This window comes from Equus caballus, chromosome 21 (assembly GCF_041296265.1).
Source record: "Equus caballus isolate H_3958 breed thoroughbred chromosome 21, TB-T2T, whole genome shotgun sequence".
In the NCBI taxonomy this organism is placed as follows: Eukaryota; Metazoa; Chordata; class Mammalia; order Perissodactyla; family Equidae; genus Equus; species Equus caballus.
The window spans coordinates 52,458,004-52,474,226 of record NC_091704.1 but is presented as its reverse complement, the minus strand read 5'-3'; the positions used below and the strand labels follow the sequence as shown (position 1 = coordinate 52,474,226).

Here is a 16,223-nt window from a genome sequence, read left to right as displayed (position 1 = left end):
AATAGCTCCCCACTTATATCTCTGTGTACACTGCTTTATTCAATGACTTACATGAAGACAAGGAGAGTTTGATATTACAACATTGGCAGAAGGCTCCAAGTTGTTTGAGATAACTAATTTGACTCATTTATATGGTTATATTGGACTCCACCTGTTTGCCAGCATCTACAGGACAAAATTTAGCAGAAATCCTAGTAACACAATTTTTGGAAAGTAAGTAGTCCATGTGAACAAAAGATCTGGGAATTTTGGTTCATTTGCTTTGTGACTCTGCTTCCTGAAATAACTAATCAAGCTTATTTACACTATTCAACTGATAGTATTCAGACATGAGGATGAGAAATAACAATCCTTCTCTTAACTTGCACTAGTGAAATATTTCAGTAGTGTTGATGCAGTCTGCAGGCAACTTTTTACGAGTGAGATCAATAGTCTACAGTAAATCCAAAAGCTATATGTAATTATTAAATCAATCAATAAATGAATTAATACAGAGACATTATTATGAGGGGTCTGGGAAACTTATGATTCAATAGAAGAAAAGCTGAAACTGTTAGCTGATAAGAAGGTTATAGCTACAGAAATTCAGCCTACATTTTTAAATGTTCTCCTTAAAATAAATTATGTGCTTTTCTAGAGAATATTATTTTTATTTTACTTTTTAATATTCTGTAGAATAGTATTTTACATCTCTGTATGTAAGCCAATGTTGGGAACCCAGAATAATAAAAGTAGAACAAATCAGCCACAACATTGGGACCAAGTGATTTGTGATTTAAAATGCAAAAATTAAGTCAAATACAGCCCACTAAATCAAACTGAGACATCTATGATTCAAATTCACATAGATAATCTTAAACATAAATAATCTCTCAGAGTTTTCATCTATAGGACAAAATTCTTCTGTAGTGTTTATATAATAGCCATTTTTAAAGCTCTGTCTGGAAAAATCAATAAAAATAAGATTCAGGAAGTTTTTGCAGCTTAATTTTAACCCAGAGCTTATAAGATTTAGCCTAATAAAATTGAGAAAACAAGAAAAATTAAGTTTGTAAAATTGATTTTTCAGGAGCAGAGATTTTCTAGAGCTCAGCAGGTATGTGATGGGATTAAGATATTTTCAAAGCTAAAAATATGATTCAAAAAACAAAGATATGTTCAACATGAGTGTGGATATTAAGATTGTCTAGGGAACCAGGATTTAACTTTCACTTTTAAATTATACTTTTCAAAGTGATAAAAAAAAAAGTATGTGTCTGTTTGTGTATTTTATCACAAAATATGATGAACAGAAACTATCCAGAGGTTAATTTCAATTAAGTTGTACCGAGAAGCAAAACACAAAATCATTTCAGGATGAGAATCATGCTGGCTGTCTGGTAGGGCATCAAATAAGAGAGATTTAAGGAAGCTTTTTGATTCATTGTCATTTCTGTATTCACAGAGTAAGTCAATCAGATGGGAATCCCCATGTTCAAAGATCAAGATATGTGTATAGCAAGTTTGTAGAAAACCCACTGAAAATTCTATGGCCGTTATCAATCTTAGCTCTTCAAAATGCAGTTGACAGACAGCACATATTGGCTTAAGATAAAAGAATTTATTGGCTTAAGTAACTGAAATTTTCCAATGTGGCTACAGATGAATATTCAGATGGTCTAATAAAATCATGCCCTGTCTCTATATTTTGACTCTAAATTCAGCTCCATCTTCCCACCATGCAAGTTGACCTCCAAGAGCGCAAAGCTTGCATTCTATTATTTTGGCATCAACTATAGAAACAGATTGATTATATTTACCATAGGTCCAAGAACAGTTTGGGATTAAGTCTCATTGACCTGGGGTTGCATACCCATCTCTGTTAGTCAGACTAGGTAAGGCTTGCTGCCTTTATATATCCACAGCCCCTTATGGTAGTTTAACACAAGAAAATGTTATTTGTTGCTCAATCCATGATTGATGGAGGTGAAGAGGCTCTCTTCCACCTTGCAGTCATGCCTTCTTTAACTCATGCCCTTAAATGTCTCCACAGCAGGGGACGAGAGAGGTGACAAAGAGAACGCACTCTGAACTGGCTTGCCAAGAATTCAATCACATGAACCTGCCTAAATGAACAGGAGACTGGAAAATATATTTTCCTGTATGTCAGGAAAGGAGGACATGAAACAGGATTTGTGTCTGTCACGTCTTTCCTTTCCCAATCATTTTTCAGAGGTTTGGCCCTCAAATGGACTAGGCTAGGGTAACATATCCACTCTTGAACTTGAGGAGAACTAAGGAGTTGACACCATCTAATTACAGACAGTGAGAATGGGGCTGAGGTGGTTTCTTGAAAGAATGCAGAGTTGTTATTATAGCCAAACGAGGGAATGGAGACAAAGATACTGGATAGGCTCAAAAACAAACTCCCCAGAAATGTAAACAGCCATTCTTTACAAAGTGAAAGTAGAGAAATAGATCTCTTTTTATTTTTACCAAATAATAATACAGTCAGTCACATCTGAGATACTCATTTCTTTATCATCCTTATCTCCTTCAATCAAATATATATATTAAATTGGTAAGCTCAATCATTGATTAAAAAAATGTGATTATGGAAAATCAGTTAATTATGCTTAATGATGCTGTATTCTATTAGGTATAATAAAAGTAGAATTGGATTACTATGTAATACAAGTAATTTGTGGAGTTAAGGGGGCATAGAGGTATCCATGTTACTTATACACACCCAAATTTCTGAAGATAAATTTAGACATTTTTCAGAAATAATATATTCATCAAATCCTGAAATTAGAAAAATGCATAAAAGTCATTTAATTCAACAAGAATACTATGTGCGAATGCCTTTTCTATGACTCTGTGCAGTGTATATTGAATATTTGGTGACTGCATTCTTTTTTGTATTTAGATTTAAATCATAGACTAAAATATTAATAACTACCACATTGTATTCACAGAATTATTATCAGAGTTTAACGAAAATAGAGTTTCATCCAAAAGTTTTGGTGAGGTTAATAGAATGTTCGATTGTCACCTAGTAAGTGTGTTGTACAGATGGGAATCAGAGGTTCTGAACAGCATTGCAGTGTTTCATGTCTGTCAGGCCTACTATCTTGGCATTTTATTCTTCAGATACCAAGTTGAATTGATCTGCAGTCTCTATCAGAAAAAAAATTCATCTTAATGTATTATGTAAATGAATTGCTAATCCATCATAGTCTCGTTTAATTCTTTCAAATACTATGCAACAGGCTTAAATTAAAAACACGTGCCACTACATTCAGTCAGGATGTGCCCAGCGTTATCACTTTTTCCATGCCTTTGAAGGAATTTTGTGTAGAAATGGCCCATCTGGGAATCTGGAAATGTGGAAATTACTCAAGGCCACCTGGGAGGGAATCCTGCTGCCTTTGCTATGAGGACATGGCCTAGCTGAGGCTATGTTGCTTTCGTTACTGGGGAACAACAATATTTTTAAGTATGTTTTTAAGAGGAGTGCAGAGATTAATAATGTAAATCTTTTGGGAAGATGCTGCAACCTGGAGTATAAAAAGATCATTGAAAGATAATAATGTGGCTGTATTTTTGACTCATACAAGACCTAATCTACATGTAGGGTATCCCCAGAGAGAGAGGGGAGGACAGAGAAAGCCACACTAATTTGTATTCATTTACTTGTGCTCTCTGCAGTCAAGTTACTGAAGCCTTGGTTAAATCAATCAGTAGTAAATACTTATTTAGAGTCTCTTCCCATCAATCAATATTTCATTTGGAAATTTTCAAAGAGTATTCATCAAGTTTCCATTTTTATTATAGCTTACTCCTAAAAGGCAGTTACTTAACTCAATACCCCATTCTTGCCTTGTCTGAGTAACTCAAAATGATCTCAATGGAATTTATCAAGTCTTGAAATCTAACTTTCCATTCAGGGAACATGTAGGCAATAGAAGAATACGCTAAATGACATCATGAGGATGAAATAATCTAAATCCAGAAAGCTGGGAATTCTATAGTATGAGTGACCACGTTTAAATAACAAATAAATAAATAATAGGCGTGAAAAGATAAACTGAAGAAGAGGCTGTAATGTATTAAAAGATGGGTCATATTTGGGTCTTGATTCAAATGGCAACAAAAAGCAACTGCAAAAATATAATTTTTGGTAGGCTGGCAAAAATGAACATGGGCTGTTATTACATAGCATGAATGGATTTTTAAACAGATTTTAGGTGTGTTAATGGTATTTTAATAAAATCCTTATTTATTTGTGATATACAGTAACCTATTTATGGAGAAAAAAGTGTTATACCGTCTCTCCTCTTGGGATTGAACATGAAGTTGGTAGAGGCTGCTATTTAAATGAGTTTCATTTATAATGATGGCATTCTGTGGTGATAGAGCCATGTGAAGTGGTTAACCGAGAAAGAAAGAAAGTCATGTTTAATACACCAGGCAATGTCACCACTGTGGCAATCAGAAGGGTTTGACAGTGTCAGTAACTAGCAACAATCATTACTAATTTCCATGCATATGTATAATATATATTAATGTATATATATATGCATATGTATATATATATATACATACAGACCTACACATTTATTTATATTTTTTTGATGTTGAATATTTCTCAAACTTTGAAGTGGAACCCAAATCCTATAAATTGATTATTTATGACATTCTAGTATAAAGGCTAAAGGAAGAAAACTGAGCTTTGGAGTTTTGTCCTTGCTTAAAAAATTTGAATCTCGAAGTTTGAGAGAGAGGGAGACCACATTTAAAAGAAGAAGAAAATTGAATTTTCATAGCTTTTATGATCCCTCCATATTTTTATTATCAAGATGGATATATTTTATTTGAGAACTAGTTTTAATATAACTGTTGACATATAGATACCATTAAAAGGTAATAGGTGATAGGTAAAAGTAGATAAAAGGGTAGTAGTTTGACATTAAAACAGTGAAAATGTTTTGATATTTTAATATGAAATTCAATAAACATTATGTATGTATGTAGGTACTTTTATAACCCTACAAGAACTTTAAATAAATGTTTAGACAATATGGGCAAGACTGTACCAAATGCTATGATTAATGTTACTAAACAGTTTCTATTATAAACTTCTGTTTTCAGAACCTGACATGATTCTGAAAAAGTCTCGGTTTGCACTAAAGTGTCGCATGTTTTGCCTCTTTCCCAAGGTGATTTTTTTCTCACATGTGGGAGGAAAATCTGTTCCCTTTTTCCAACAAGTGAGAATGTGGAAAATATATTTTTTCATTGTAAAAATAATTTGCTACCTATTTATATTTCAAGTAGTTCAAATGACGTGCTTATATAACTATTATAAATAATTTCACACTTTTTTTCATTATAAAAATTACATATAATCATTGTAGAACTATTTAGAAACACAGAAGCATTTAAAGAAATACAAAAACTCACACACAGAAATCACTATAGTTTATCTATTTTATTTCTCGGCTACCTTTAAAAATATACATATTGAGTGTTTTAAAAATTAGAATATATAAGTATATATCAGCAAGCCATGTTTTTTAAATGGCTTTATAATAATTCAATAATGCAAGAGATATAATCATTCAACCAATCAATATTAGATCAAGTGTTTTGTTTTCAATTTCCTATTATAAAAATTATAATATGATATATAACCTTGTACACATATATTTGTATGACTGTAAATATTTTTTGAGAAACTTTCTTGAATTGGAAAAGACTGACTGCTGTGAACTGACGTACGTTCTCCCATTTATTGAGGACAAGATTAGATTATTTTTCCCATCCTCCTTTACAATTAGGTGTAACCATGTGGCTAATTTTTCTCCAATCAAAGGCCAGCAGAATTAATGGTCTTCGCTTTCAGATTTTCCTAATAAAATGATCCTCCTTGGTTTTTTTCCATCTTGAATGACTGTCATGGTGACAACAAAGGTGACTTTGGAAACATTTGTTGAGTTTAATATCTGCTGTGGCCTTAGCTTCTTAATGACTACGTGACATAAAAGTGTTCTCTCGGCCTGCACACCTGAGAAACAAACTTCTTACTTCTTTAGCCATTAAATTTTGAGTAGCTTTTGTGCTATGGTTTAGCCTACCCTAACTAACAACTTTTCAGGACTTTTAATACATATGATAAAACTGCCTTCTGAAAATTTTGTAGTAATTTATAGTGAAAGCAATACTTTATAATATTACCAAGTCAGTACTCTTGCAAATATTAGGTAGCTTATACAACAGGGCCTGAGTAGGAAAGAAATGGAAAGCTTACATTCGCATAATTCGCTGAAAGTTTATTTAAAAAACTATTTACGAGGGTATAGACCACGTGTCAGAAAACTATAAGGGGCAGAATGCTGGGCCTGGTAATAACTGGGCTCCTGCACCACCTCAGGCCTGAAAGGCAAAGGGAGGGAGGAATTACCTCAGCGTGAAACAGAGAAGGCTGTGTTGAGCCGCTGCTTAATAGGACGCCAGAAGGCAGAAATTGACAATTTTGATTTTGTCCACATAGCCCGGACCCCTAAGCATAGAAAACAAGGTCAGAGAGTGGATCTAAAGAGAAATTTGACAGAGCAGACACAATGCACCCAATTTGCCCCTTGGTATTTATTTTCGTTTGTGCTGTGGGTAAAAGGCACGCAAATCTCTTGAGCCTTTCTGTTGTCAAGAGTTGGTGACAATTCTATCATAGTTGTACTCAAAACCTAGAGCTGAATTGCCGATGCTCTTCATCTAAGACAGTGCAGAACATAAAAGGAAAAATAAGCAAATAAAATACATCTGTTTCACTCCTTGCTTCTATAGCTGGTCTAGAAGCCTAAGTTGATGCTTCCCATACATTGGACTGGCAGCTTGGCTGATTGGGAATTATTTGTTTAGCTGGGTTAAACTTCACTTTTGTGGAAACTGAGTTCTTTGTAATCATGCCTCTAGTAATTATTAGATTATTGCAGTCTACTATTGACCAGAATTTAACAAGGGCTGTAAATAACACTCCACTCAATTTCCCGGATCCTGAACACAGTCATCATTGCTCTGATTGTATAGCAGCATTATATTCTGCCTGGTAAATTACCCTGGCTAATAGAAAGACTCATGTACCTGTCTGTTGGTTAAACTACAAACCAAAATGGCCAGGAGAACCTCCCTCCCCTGCCAGAAGGGAGCTGGAGGAAGTAAACATCTAAACATCACTCTCTTTTCTTTCTTGAAACCTCTGTCAATGCCCTCCACTGGCCTATTAGCTAGAAGCCAGAGGTCAAGGGTAAGCTTCATATAGGCCACACAGGTTAGCATTAGCGGACACAAAAATTTTAAATGGTACTACATTCACGATTCAATGTACATTTCTTCAGTTTTCAAAGCATCCAACCTTTTCTGATACATTTATTCATCATTTGTATTCATCACTTGTCCTTCTATCTTTCAAAATTATTATTTATGATCTGTCCATTTTTTTAATTTGCAATAAATCCATGCTAAGGAGTTTTCAATTTTGATTTATCTCTTAGTTGACTAGTCCATATTGTCAGATATTTTATGAAACCGGAAGTAGAGCTTATTTTTCATACTCATACCTTGCTGCTTAAAATACTGTTTTTATTGGTGTTTTGATGTGTTATTGCTATCTAGTAGATATGTTTTAGCTTGGATTTCAGAAATCATACTAGAAATCTGTGGGATAATATCACAGGCAATCATCTGAATCCAAAATGAATAACTGAGTAGATTTAACTTGAGAGTACTGCAATTAGGGCCTGAAGATTAACGAAATGTTCCTTTGTTATGGCTCTCATTTTGTTTCTATTCTATTTCTATATGGCAGATTAAATATCATATTGCTCACTTGCCTGTAAACTAATTGAAACAGGAAATGCCCTTTAACTTTAGCTCTTAGCACATGAGAGCTGCTTGATAATTTATTGCTGAATTTTTAAGTTAATTTGTAATTTACCATAACATGAATATAAACATGACTTTATTTCTTAGCAGAAGACTTGGAGAGTTCATAGAGTCTAGGATAAAAAAAAGGGTCAATATTTTAGAATTTATGAGTATAGTTCTACAGTGCTCTGATTTTGAGAATAAATTTGTCTATCGAGAGAAAAATGTGATTCAAGTAGAATAGTATTATTTATTCCTCTTCAATATTTCATGGAAAAAAATTTCTTAAAAGATCTCGCTCTAGACCTACTGACAGTAACTTAATATATGGTTTAATCTCCTGACATACACAGTGCTTTGAACCAATGACCGGCAAAATTCAGCATTTGAGATAGATAAATAATTTTGATTCTCTAAATTGACATTTTGGTTTATATATTAGTCTCTTATTAATCTCTTTTAGGTTTGCTTAGTGTGATTTTGAATGACATAGCCTTGTCACTTCTTGTTTAATATGAGAAGTTGAAGGCAGGTTTAAGGTCTTCAAAACAAGTAGCCCGCTGCACAAAGTAAACGGTGTCTGCCCAAGACCATTAGAAGAAAATTCTAGAAACCTGGGACCATTTATTTTCTCACTCTCTTTCACATACTTTTTTTTTTCTTTATCTTTTTGATCATGCCTTTTCTCATTATTAGTTTAAGCTTATATTCTTATATCTAATGCCCTTAGCACACCACAAACCAGTATAAATTTTAGGCAACTAGTGTAGAATATAAAACAGACTTGGGTTTTTTGTTTCGTTTTGTTTTTCCTTTTTGGCTTCCCAAGAAGTAGGACACACCATTGCTAACAACTCATGTTTTACCATAACATTACAATTCAAAAGAAAGGTAGCTCACTTATCTAAGATAGACTCAGGGAATCATTCAGACTTGTTTTCTTGGTCAGATCTGAACAATGGTAGGTCATGGCTGCAGAGTGTGTTCTGTACCTTTCTAAAGTGCTTTCCATTGTTTTCATTTGTCCCACATATCTGCTGTCCAGAATCTTCATATATCTTCAGGCGGCAGAGAAGTCAACAAATTATTCAAAAACAAAAACAGGATGAAATAACATTCATCAACCTTCAAACTATCTGTAGGACCTCCACAATCTTCTCCTCATGAAGAATCAACACACAGTCGAACATTTGAACAATTGATGATGGCCTCTCCTACAAGAATGACTGAGAAGGGGAAAAGAATTCTATTCTTTTAGAAAAGGCGGAGTATTCTTTGCCCATAGTAATGAACAGCCAAAAAAGTCTGTTAAAGCCTAACTTGATTATATTAGTCAGCTAGAGCTGCCATAACAGAACACTCTTTCCTTTTTAGGCTTTTTTCAAACTACTTGGAGTACCTCGGTTTTCTTCAATCTTTAATCTCCTTGGCTAATTTCTAGTGACTTTGGTCACTAGTCATAGTTTTCATCCACCTGTCTCCTAGATTTATAGAATTATAAAATAGTTAAAAATTAAGAGAATATTCTGAGTCTTTCAGATGATGTTTTATATACGTTTGCTTTTGCCACCTTGGAATTAGTAAGTTATATGACACGTGTCCTTTGAGAAAAAAACAAGTACACAGTTCTTAGTTTTCTGTCTTCTTGTTTTCTTTGTATCTGTAGGAAATCAACTTTTGTTACTTTGTCTAGAGATGTTAATTAATATAGATGATTGAGGCAGTATGAGGTACAATCATTAAAACATATATATAAAAATATGTTCATAATAATAAGCATGGTTTTTATAATTTTCAAGAGAACTTTTTAGTTCATTAAAATGTCATTCAATATTATATATTTATATTATTTTATTGAATATGCTGATAGTGTTTTATTTTAAAGCTGCGGTATAATCTTTCAAGATATTATCTATTTGTATACTTGTAGTATTTTACATCATAGTATTTTATATTACATTATATTTCATAACACTAATTTATATAGCAAATACAATCTATTGTCTACACTCATATACATGGTATATATGAAAGTATCTTAAGACTAGATTAAAAGAATGTACAAATGTAGCAAAAGGAAATATTTCATAAAATGATGGAAACTTTACTTTCTTTGGGACTTCCTGCCATAATTCAATTAAAACTTTTATTAAGTTCTCATTTTTGGAAAGAAAATATTAAAGTTCTTAATAATCATTGTTGTTCATCTCTGAGTTTAAAAATACTACCTATAAATATTTCTTACATGCCAACATTTATTATTATGTTCATATCACACCCCTTCCAAAAGTTCTGTTTCATTTTGCCTTTCCCAGATTTAGGCTTCAAATTCAGATTAATAAAACTATTAAGATGTTAGGATAAATAAAACTGTTAAGATTCTATGGCCACAGGTAAAGCAAAGATTTGCTCCTTCATCTCATAAAAAAAATAATAACAATAGGCATAGTTTGGTTTGTTTGACATCCTTTAGATTTTAATTATCTCTTGTTTATTGTGAGAGGTCTTTTGTTTACCAAATCTAGGATAAAAAAATTAATATGCCAAAGAGGAGTAAAGTCATTCTAGGTTAATTGTGTATAATTAAAACATATTAACATGAGTATGTTTTAGTGACTGCATACTTCTCAGGTTAAAAGAAACAAATTCAACTTTTATGCATGGATCAACATAATAACTGACAACAAATAAATTTTTAAATGAACAAAACAATCAGGAAATAGCCTTGTCAATCACTGACAATCACAATACTCTTCACAGGATAAATTAAAATCTCTGGAGATTTGCTAATGTCCTCATTGTCACTTTCCTCTCATATCATTATCCATCACTGTAACACCCTGAGCCCATTGACTCCATTAGGGAAATATTCATGCCCAGTGCAGATCTTATAAAAACTCCTTTGAATAACCCTGATTTAATGTTGTGTGTTGATGATTCATATCAAAGGGGTGTCAAGCTAACTATAGTATCATAGACATGTTTACCATTAAAAAACGAACTTCTACCAGAGTTAAATTAACTCAAATGAGTAAATTGCTCACCTTTATACAAGTTTTTCAACTAATGAAAGATGAAAAACAATATACAGACAGGTAGGTTTGCTTTTGGAGGGGGCTTTGATCATTTTGAATGCTTTGACAGAAGAGGTTTCTCGATCTCTACAGGATATTCCATAAAAATAGGAAAAACCAATTAAAATACATTTTAGGTGACTTCTGTTACATAGATAGCCATAATAAAAGTGGAATGTCATTCGAAGCCAGGCTTAGAATCCCAGACTGTCCTAACTGTTGACTGCTCTAAAAAGTACCGTTAACCAAACCAGTTGCCCTCAGGAATGGACTATAAACATGAACTCATCCTTGTTAGCTTATTCTTAGGATGAATTGAGGCTTTCCTTGCCAGAGAGCTACTATAGTAATGGTAGCAAAAAACAAAAATTGCTTAATGTTTTATGTCTCTCAAGTAGCGAATGCCAACCTACCTTTCCAGTGTCAAGGATATAAATTTCACTGGGACTATCACTAAAGAACTTTGCATCGCCTTGCTGTTACTCAAAATATCCATTGTCCTTATCATACTCAATCTACAGGATTAAGGATACCCAGGGAATTCTAAAATAAGGCAAAGTGCTATTTAGGAGAGCTCCTTTGAGGAATAACTATCTACTGTCTCTTAATATATGCTTTGTGAGCTACAGTCCAATTGCAGAATAATGCAACTAAAAAAGAGTTCTGAACTTTGTTTCTGAGCCGGTTTTAATAAAAAATGAGTATAAGTCTGCTCTGGAGGCTCAAGCAAGTAGTTTGTATCCATGACCTAGTGTTGTCTTAGGTAATCATCCGGGCCCTGCATTTCCCTTGGCTAGTCAAAGGGAGCCAGCCCCAGTGGCCTACTGTTTTAAGATTCAGTGCTCTCACCCATGCCATGGTCTGGGTTCATTTCTGGTCAGGGAACCATATCACCCTTCTGTGAATTGTCATACTGTAGTGTCTGTGTGTTGCTGTGTGAAAGCTATGCCACAGATGACCTGCAGAGTCACCCATAGTGGACAGGTTTCAGGGGAGCTTCCAGACTAAGACAGACTAGGAAGAGGGACCTGGCCACATACTCCCCCCAAAATTGGCCATGAAAACCCTATGATTAGCAGTGGAACATTGTCTGATGTAGCACCAGAAGGTGAGAGGATGGCACAAAAAGACCAGACGGGGTTATGCTGTGATGTACTCAGGGTCACTAGGAGTCAGAATTGACTCGATGGCACTAACAACAAGAAGTCAAGGAGAGCTTATGCTATAGCAAACACTTCCTGTTGCACCTATAAGTGAAAAACAATGATCAGGTAGAACAATAAATGAAGAGTCTTATGAAAATGACCACCTGGCTTTCTAGCTGTTCTTTGAGATATGCTTTCTCGGTCTGTGTTTGTTAGTCTATATCTCTGCCTTCAGAATCTATTATAAAGACTCATAATCCTTTTGTAATTGGCAATTGCCTATATTGCTAATACATTCTGTCCAGAGATTTAATTGCTACTGTACAGGCATTGTCACAGAACATGATTAAACAACAAACTCTGCAGTGAAAACACACGCAGTACTTATTCCAGCCCAAATTCTCATCAACAGAATTCTGAAAATGTATGGAATTAGACCCTACGGAATAAACTATAAGCTGACCCATCCCTGACCACCAGCAGCATGCAGCTAGACTATTACAAACAACACTTACAGAGTATACAAAAAGATCAAGCAAGGCCTCTCTGTAACTACTTTGTGGCAATTTCTAAAATATGACGGATATGAACACACTACAATTTCAAAAGAATGAGTAAACAGTCTTCATCTTCCAATTACTTTTACACTCACAAAACTAGCCAGCTTTCCTCTTGCTTTCTAGATGAAAACTAACAAGATATCCAATAACCTAATTGTTCCTGCTTCCTGCCAGCACTCAATCCAGAAGTATCTTTGGTTTCCTTAAATTCTCTGTAGAGTGAGCCATCTGAATCCCAAATCCTATAAAAAGCCCCTCACAATTTCCTCTTGCCAAGACAGCCTTAATTTTCATATTCTTTTTGCTGCTGAAATCTAAATGGCCTAACTATGGATCCCGGAGTGTTCTTCATGGTCTTTGGCTGGTAAGCTTCTATATTTTATAGGAGCTTTAAATGAATTTTTCAATTTTAATTAGTCTTTCATTTACTACTAGAAAAAATTAGAAAACAAATGATATATCACTGAAGAGACAAAACCACCAAACTTCATTGAGATAAATATGTACCTCAAGAAACTACTTTGGCTCCTAATTGTCAAATATCTCAAATCTAATAATTTCAGCTCACCTTTTTGTGTCTGTGCAGATCTGTAATGCCCACAAATCTCCAAGTTTGTTTTCTTCTACTCTCCCAATGTCACCATCTGCAAAGTCCATGCCGTTCTTCACTGTTGACTGAGTTTTGCCAAAGTCCTGTAAGTCCCTGGACATGCAGGACATGCATGAGCAGTAGATGCCATTTGATCTTCAGGGAACGCAGAAAGTTATTTACAACAAAATGAAGTCCATGTGTGATATTTGTTAGAAGGCAAAATATGTTCTTTCTTATTTTACTTACATAACTTTCTTTTATATGAGGTTATGGGCAAATTTTTACTTTTCTTTTGCTAAAGGTATGTTGAAAAATTGCTATGAGACTTGAATGCATTTTATGAATATGCGATATATTCAGCGACAGAACTTTGGAATATGTTTCTCACGGCACCACCTTTGCTGGCGATTTCTTTGTCTGGAATGCCTTTTGCCCCATCCTCCTTTCATTCTGATGCCTAATTTGCCGCATTCTCTTTGGCTCATGTGTCATCTCCTCTGGGAATCTAATCCTGACCTGTTTAGACTGAGTTAGCCTGCCCTTTTCTGTGATTCCATGATACTTGGTGCAAATCTATCATTCCGTATTCTTAAATTTTTTTTTTTCTGAGCCTGTTTCCCTCATAGACTATGGGTTTCTTGAGAGAAATCTTATCTTGTTCATTTTGTATTGGCAACGCCTAGCTCAGTGATTATACAATAATCTCCCAGTAAATGTGTGAAAAATAAATGAGTGATTATAATCTCTTCCTATTTGAGAAATAAAATCTAGTTGAGACAACCAGGTGCTCCTTATTTAAAATACATCATTCTGAAAACCTAACAAATACTCCCATATTTGTTATTATGACTGATTAAGTGTTCTCTGCAGTGTATAATGAAATTACTTTCTTTGTATTGAGAGAGATTCTATTGCACTATTGAAAAAATATCAATTAGATACTAATTAGTCTTGCTTACTGCTTGTGGAGGGCTTGAGGTGAATGGGTGTGGAAGAGAATGGGAGCAATAATTAAGTAAACATTTAGGCAATTCAAACCTTGTGCTCCTTGCAGATAAAAATGCAAATCAGGTTTGCAATATAACCTCCATACAGACAACCAGGGCAGATGCTAATGAATCCAACATGTTTGTCATGAGTAGTTTAGTTTTAAAACCATTGATTTCTTTACAAAGAGAAGCAGTGAAACATAAACTAAAGTTGTTATGCTGCACCAGACCTGGAAAATTAAAGGCTGCTAATGGTCTTTTGTCATGCATTGTGAGGATGATGATTATGAAAAAGCTCAGCAGTTTTGATGAATCACTCTCATCTGGCAAGAGGTCCTGACTTCTTTGACAGAAGGTGCCTTGCATAGATCAGCATAGAGAAGTGAGAGATAACAGCTATTGTGTTACATAATAGTGCAATAATGCAACATTTACAGGGTTTAAGTGCAAGTGAGAAACAATAAAAGTGAAGAATTTCACAGTTCAGGAGGAAACGTACCAGTCTGCCCTTTAGCACAAAGTCACAACCCAGAATTAAGGGACTTATGATTCAGGGTGAATGATGTGGCTGTTTCCTTAAAGAAACAGTCTGCACAATTCTTCAAGTCTTATATCATTTCATTTTTTTACAACGAGGAATAGACAAACTTTCTTTGTAATGCCAGGATAACCCACCTTAAACCTTATGATTTTACTTCCCTACTTGAAAAACCCTGTTGGTCACTAATTGCCAATTTTATGAAATCTAAGCATTCTGGGTCAGCTTTCCTGTATATCTGAATCTGGGATACCGACTTCTCCAAGTTTATTTCCCTCTGCTCTCCACTTACAACCTCTACTGGAATTACTGTCTCATTGGTCTGCAATAGTCCTTGAGTGCTTTTATTTGCGTGAGTCAATCTCCTTCCATAAAGTTCCTTCTCTCTTCCCCATGACTAACCAATTCATACGCATATTTTTAAAGTCCATATCAAGTTCCAACTTCTATAAGAAGAACACTTAATTTGTATTGCATGTTTACTATGTGTCAAATGGACCGAGCAGCTTAGGTGCAGCATCTTATTTAACCTTCATGACATCCTTGAGAAGATTTTAATAATTATACCCATTTCGCAGATGGGGAAACTCAGGTTCAAAGAGGTTATGTAATGTCCCCTAAGTCTAATGCTAGCAAACAGCAGGATTTGTTCTTGGCTATAATGGGCTGTCTATAAAGATTCCTTTCTGTGTTCCTTATGAACTTATTACCATTAACTCAGAAACTAGCTATCAATTATCTTATTATTTTCACATGAATTAATTATCTACCCAAGTCTAGACTAAAAGGTGGAAAAAATCATGTTTTCCCTTTCTGAATGCCCAGAATACTTAAATGTTTACTGAGAAACTTATTACTGAATACACAGAGATAGGTAGACACAAAAAATACTTACCAATCCTGGTTTTAAAGGACATACATCATTTTGAAACATAACATATTTATCAAGAAGGAAAGAATTAATAATCAGGATAAAAATAACAATTTAAAAGACAAGATGTATATGCTTGAAGGAAATACAGAAAATAGCACTAGGAAAGAGAGCTTTATTGAATGTCTACAATGAAATTCCATATTGAGCTGGGCACTGTGCAATCAATCCCCTATGAATTTTCAGTTTATATGGACAGGCAGATTAATAAGGCAGTGAGTAAAATGCAGAAAAACAAGGATTTTATATATATATATATATATATATATATATAGTTATTGTACACATAGAAGCAATGTACAGCTCTCATAAGAATGCCTTCCTAGCCACTTGAATGCCTGAGATGACCTAGGATACTGAGAATTATCCAGGGAAATGAAGCAGAGAAAGACATTCCAGGAAGAAGATAAAAAGAGATAAAATGGGCACTAAGGAAGAGAGGTCATAGCACATTAACAGAAATGTGCAGAAACGCAAATGATTTGA

General features: G+C 34.3%; 1 long non-coding RNA gene across 1 annotated transcript in view; it reads right to left on the bottom strand.

The window, feature by feature from the left end:
• Nucleotides 1-13,347, bottom strand: part of LOC138919730 (uncharacterized) — a 66,493-nt gene extending 53,146 nt beyond the window's left edge. The window contains exon 1 of the long non-coding RNA XR_011430185.1: nt 13,256-13,347. This is a non-coding gene — a long non-coding RNA (uncharacterized lncRNA). The remainder of the gene's footprint in view (nt 1-13,255) is intronic.
• Nucleotides 13,348-16,223: the final 2,876 nt, after the last annotated feature.